Source organism: Gasterosteus aculeatus, chromosome 12, assembly GCF_964276395.1.
Source record: "Gasterosteus aculeatus chromosome 12, fGasAcu3.hap1.1, whole genome shotgun sequence".
In the NCBI taxonomy this organism is placed as follows: domain Eukaryota; kingdom Metazoa; phylum Chordata; class Actinopteri; order Perciformes; family Gasterosteidae; genus Gasterosteus; species Gasterosteus aculeatus.
Window position 1 is genome coordinate 19,712,867 of NC_135700.1, and position 6,535 is coordinate 19,719,401.

Genomic DNA, 6,535 nt, shown 5'->3' on the forward strand with positions numbered 1-6,535 from the left:
ATTGTTGACAGGCTGGTTAAGTTCACTTTGTTGCACTTATGAAATAGGAAATGTTGATTTTTCAAAGAATAGTAACGAAACAAACCGGTTGTAACACAGATATTGATATTGCACATGAATAAATGAATAACTTGTCAGTCCTGGTGTTGGAGGTCTACTGGGAGCAGTGCTGATGATTACAGAGGTTTGTCGAGGATTAAAGAGACGTGCAAAGCACGAAGGGAATGCGAGCCTCTCTTCTGGCAACAACGATTGATTTGACTTTTAAACTGCTCACTACTGCCTTGTTCCCGTTGTTGTAAACAAGTATGCTTTTACAAAAAAAAAAATCAATTGTTTGTCATTTTATCAATCGCGCCATTTCAAATGTTTCCCCCTCATATAAACAACACACAACTTGTACGTTGCACATGGAATGTGGTTCACGCGCGTTGAGTCAAACGTGGAGGATGTGTGGAGGAATAAAAGTCCTCGGAGCCTGTTCCTTATCTCGCTGCCTCTTCAGCCAGGAATCCCCTGCAGGTCAATGATCTGTTGAGACTGTTTATCTTTTCGCTGCACCGTTTAACTTTAAAGTTAAACTATTACCTGATTCAGTCCTCTGCCGATGCACGAGGATTGATAAACTATCCTGTACCATCTTTCCAGTCTCCAATGCTTTATCAGCATCCAGTTACTGCGGCACGGGAAACAAGAGCAAACTCACACAACCTGCAAATATGTTCGAAAGTGCGTGAATACAAAGAAAATCTAAAGCAATCCACTCCAAATCAATATAGATAGCGAATACCAAAAGCCAGAAAAGCAAACCAACACTGTAAATTCACGTACAATTGATCAATAACACTACTATTCCTCTGTGACTGTCCTTGATTTGATTAACATCAAATGGAACAATAAGACTGGAGAGGCCGTGGTCTACAGGGACTTCAGAACATCTAATGTGCTGCTGCTACGCACTCTGTGTAACTCACATCCTTAAGTGGCTAATTGCTTTTGTAGAATACTTAAAACACACCCGGCAATGTTTCATAAAATAAACACACGGCAACAGAACAATTATCAATAATGACCAATCAGTCTTCTGCAAAGCAGTGTTCTTCGGGCAACATCAGCAAAACGGTTGCCAAGCAACACACAGATGAAGCAGCACACAGACGAGGTGGAAAACATGCTTAAAGGTTGGGGGGGTTATTATTAACATGCAGTCGTCATTTGGTTTTCCAGCAGCAATCAGTGTGTGCACACCACTTGCAAACGAGAAAAATACAATGTGTCACGACTAGATGTGACATTTGGAAACACAACAAAAGTGATCGTAGTCGGCGCCGTGGTACAAAATGAATGCGGCCCCCGCTCTGTGTTCATAAAGTTTTATGCATAGAGTTTATATTATAAGCGACAACTGGATATATTGGTGTTATAAGAGCTGGATTAAAGCTTTTTTCTCGTTTCATGCCTCCATTGTCATCCATTGTGATTGATTGAATATCTCCATAGTTGAGCAGAGTTATTTTAAATGAGTTGATAAACAAGTTATTTGATGTATTATTGGTTTAGCCTGCTGAAATAAAAGAGAAGCTCTGCTGTCACTGAGCTTGAGGAAATCCCATTTATCATTCTTAGATGAAACATGTTCAGTGATTTCATTTGAGTTTAAATGAATGCTCTTTATTCTCTGGGAATGTAAAACAAGTCTTTTTTATTTTTGTGTGGGTTTGTTGGTACAACCGGGAGCCCTCCCAGCCGCCCGTGTCTCTATTCGGCCTCTCCGTCCTCTTTGTCTTCTATCCGACCGCAACCCCACTCGCCAGAGTGTACTCGCGCACACAACTGTGGACACACACTCGACTTACACAGAGGCTTTGGTGGCCGAAAGTGTTCCACTGTGTCTTCCTCCCCTAATCTAAAACATCTGGTGATTGTAAAGACGTCCGCTGGAACCAGAGCAGAGTGGCTCGTAGAGAATTTACAACTTTGTGCATTAGACACGGTTAAATACACATGAGTGTAGAATGTGAACTGCGGCCCCCCCCCGCTGGATAAATAATGATCGCAGGCTATTCTTGGATGGGTTAGGAAACATTTCTGAGGCAGTTAATGTCTAAGCTGCAGAAACAGAGTAGGTCGGGGGGTCACAGGGCGCCAATTTCCCCCTTTAAGTCAAACACTAGGAATCGTGAACCAATCGTTAACAGGAAACGCAGAGGGAGGAATCAGAGGTGAAGCAGTTTGGAGACTGGTAATAGAATCAGCGCGTGTTGTCCCGACATTTTAATGCAGCAATTTCCTACGGTTATAATTTGCTCTAGTTGTGCAGTCTATTCATTCACCACAGCTATTTCTACTACGTTTGTAACCTTATCTTAAGGCAGCATTAATAGACTGGAAAATGAACACTCCATGTGAGATGGCATTTGAATTTACAGTATGGGTGATTTAGCACCTACCGATTAAACGGACAAGATTATTTTCATTATTATTATTAAAACCATTAGCAGTAGTGGTGCATGTCTCATAATTCCAGCGTGGTATTAAGTGTCACAGTGGAAAATCATAGTAAATCATTCCATTCTCTGCTTAGCATGCTTACAGTTTGGATTTAAAAACATTTATCTGTGAAAAAAAGGTTTGTTCTCAATGAAGTGACGAGTGAACGTGTCAAATTCACCCACTTTTTTTAGTAGATTAAATCATAAACTGGGAGATATGACTACTTTCCCATCTCTCCAGGTCAAGGGTCACATCATAGGAGTTTATCCTAAGTGGACCGAGATGAGCAGAGCTGCAGTTGATTGTGATGAAACAGCTTTCGGTTCAATCAAATGATCTGCTCAGTGACAAAACACAGAATAAAACTACGCCTGCCTTCACCTTTCTCACCTCAATTATTTCCCATACCAACCTCCTGAGTGTGTCTGCTCCCAACACACACACACACACACACACACACACACACACACACACACACACACACACACACACACACACACACACACACACATGCACAGACTCCAATTAGTCCCTCCAACACATTTTGTAGTGCCCCTTGACCCCTTTCCGTCCTCCCTAATAAGAACGGCGCAACCCGGCAGAGGTATGAAATCTGATGTAATCAGAAGTCAAGAGAGCCAGTCCAGTGTGTGCGTGAGGAGTTTTACAGGGAGCAGCCGGAATTATTTAATCCGCAAAACTAAAATGAGGCTGAGAGAATATAGAATGAAATATCTACACAGCCCCGTTTCATTTATCATGACGCGGCGGAGGCACTTTGCAAATATGAGCTTTGCGAGATTTTCTTCTTGTATTCACGCTGGGCAAAACTTAAATGAAAATGTTCTAACGTCAAATACCACAATGCATTCGCACATCCTGCCTGATTTAAGAAATTTCACTTATTTCATCACAGCTCGACTTGGGAGTTAAAAAAGAAAAATAGAGTCTCACTTGTTTTGGTTAGAAGTCCCTTAAAATACGAGTGCAAGTAATGAGACAGCCCCTTGTGTTGAAACAATCGGGCTTTTCTGTTTAGTCAGACTGCAGAAAGAATAAAACATTCTCTGTTATCTTAGACTGCAACAGCTGCATGACTCTTCACTCTGCTGCCTGGAGATCACCCTCGGTTCTGCTGAGACTCCGTCCCAGCTGTGTGTTGACAGGCCGAGTGCACAAACAGCTAAAAGGTGTTTTCCCTCCAGATGCAGCGTGGAGGGAAGTTGCAAATGACTCTCTCATATTTTGCTTTTGTCTCTATAAAGCTGTCCAAGCAGACATTGTGAGTCATCTTTGTAAAATCTTCATATACTGCAAAACCAGCAAACAAACAATGCATGAGAGGTTTTTCCCGCTTAGATGCATGCAAACCTTTTCCGTTTGCGTGTTTACATTATGAAACTACTCAGAGCACAGGCACAATTGCAAGCGTGGTCAGTGCAACACAAGCATTGCCTTCGTTTTATATCATGAATAACAAATGTAGTGTCGTAAGCAGCAAACTTAATTATTCATCAACCTGAACGCCTCGCAAATGAAGCTGATGAGGCAGAGGTTTAAATTTAGCTCACTAATTTGCTGTGTAAATGGGAAGTTTCAAAATAGCCAAACCCCATTAGGAAGCGCCATCGTGACTCAGTGTGGGAAAAGAAAGAGACACTGATGCAGAGGTGGAAACATGAATTGGTGCTATCTTATAATTTTACCGGTGTTCCCGCTGCTTCATAGAAATGATATACGTGGCCTTCGAGGACAAATTAAAATGATATTTCAACAGCTTTCTCCAACAATGAGCCCCCGTGAGGGTAGCTATCAAACTTTGATGGTCATCAAGACGGACCTTCCGGCACAGACACACTGTGAACAGCAGCGGGGAACCATGGCAACGGCAGTAACAACACTGTCATTAAGTGATGCAGTAGATGGAAACAGCAACAGTCAACAGTGTCTCGATATAGAGGCGTTCTGCAGGAGTGAAGCACGACAATCTGAGCCGTGTGCTTTATGCACTTGTAAACTAACAGGTGATCTTTACTTATTTTGGAAGAGTACAACTGCCCTCCGGTGTACGCAGGCGTGTGTCGACTGTGTCGTTTTTTTTACATCCAGCCAGCTTTTTTTTGCACGAGCTATCAACTGGGAACATTTCTGCTGAATCCGTCAACATGCTGACAGTTAGAACGTTCGCCTGCGAAGCCCAATCTCGAATCTTGTCCCTGTCTTTTTGAGTAGCCTTCACTTTTTTGTTTGAGATGCTGTTGTTTTTTTGGAGGAGCCCTCCGTTGACGTTTGTCTAGACTTGCCTGTTCGCCGAAAAATGTTATTTCATACAATGAAACCGCACTGTCAGTTTTATTTTGGTTCTCCTTTGAATTACGTTTGTGTATCGAAAATACACTTTGACCCAAGAGGCCATTATGCTTTTTAATTTCATAAAAATAAAACCATTTTTTGCTTTTGTATTTCACTACCAATGTCAACGATTGGTTTGAAAATGTGACCATTACATGGAAGCAAATACGTCTTCCTTGAAATGTTCTTGATATTGCAATTCAGTTTAATAGGAGAATAATATAGTATATCGACATGCTTGTTCGAGACAGACTATTTCTGTCCATCCCATTTGGATTATTGTATGTGCACCTTGCAGAGGGTTAGAGCTCCAGAGAGGAGCAGAAAACTTCAATAACAATTCACTTTGAGCTCTAATAATGTTAAACGGAGATGGAAACTAACTTCATTTCTCCCCATGCAGGCACCCTGGCCTATAGAGGAGTTTGATTATAATAGAGCATAATGGGATCTGTGAAGTGCATTGTGTCCTCTGTCTGGACAAGTTGGGCAATTTGGTAAATTCCAGCACATTTACCATAGTACAATTTCAGAGTGAATGTTCTCTGGCCCAGAAACACTTTTTGTCAAACATATTAATCAATAAAAAAAAATGTTCTGAGCCTCAAATGCATGAAAAAAAAGGCATTATTTATTACTTATAGCTATTAATAAAAAGTTATTAAATGCCACCAACAATCTGTGTGTTCCAATATGTATGAACATATGGATCCGTGTCAGTAAGCACTGCCGCCAGGCCTCCAGGTTAGGCCCGAGAAAGATCCTTATGCAAATGCATTATGTGCCAAGAAAGCAATAACCATTGGTAGGAATGGGGCGCCATCTTGGAAGACCTCACTGAAAATCTCCTAGAGCAATTCATTCTACCCTCCATGTCAAGAGAATGTGTTTACTGCACCCAGGATCTCGTATCTCATATGTAAATATGAGTAGTACTAGATGATTGCCAGACAGCCAACAAGTCGCCGTACCGGAAGGACTAAGCATGTTATTAGTGATATCGGAATCAGCCGATAAACCTCATCCAAAGAAGGCAGGATTATAGAAATGCATTAATGTTAGCAGCCTCACAGCATGGATGTAGACTTTCCTGCTTTTTCTGCAAATTAATTTTTGGTCATTACTTTTTTGGTGGTCGCAAACTGACCTGTTCACCTGTTAAAAACAAACGATCCGCGCAGATCTCCGCCCTTGGTCTTGTTGTGGTGGTGTGTCAACATCACGAGACTTTCACTTCTTCTGCTTAAAGAATGCATTTATTATTTTTCCTTAAAGAAAAAGTCGTAAACTAAAACTATTTCAAGGTTCTCAACATTCCTCCAAAGCTGACATATTTTCCTCACAGCATTGGCTTTCGCGTCATCATGTTGCTTCATCACAAAGCGGTAAAGACTAATGAGAAGAGCGGGGCTCTTTCTTCTCGCTTCCCATCGGGCTGACATTGTGAGCACAGTGACTCATTGCTGATCCGCTACTCTGGCTCCGCTCTGCTCGAAAGGAAAGAAAGAAATGCATTTTATGTTCCTGGTGGTGCACGCCGGCACGCTCACATCCATTGTGCCCACACATGTGTGAAATTAAAGCCATCACAGCCTCACATCTGACTGAGAACGCCATTTCTCTTGGTAAAACATTTCGGTTGCAGAAGTATCGGCGAAGACACATTTTCTTGCTTTGATGGTCCGCGAGT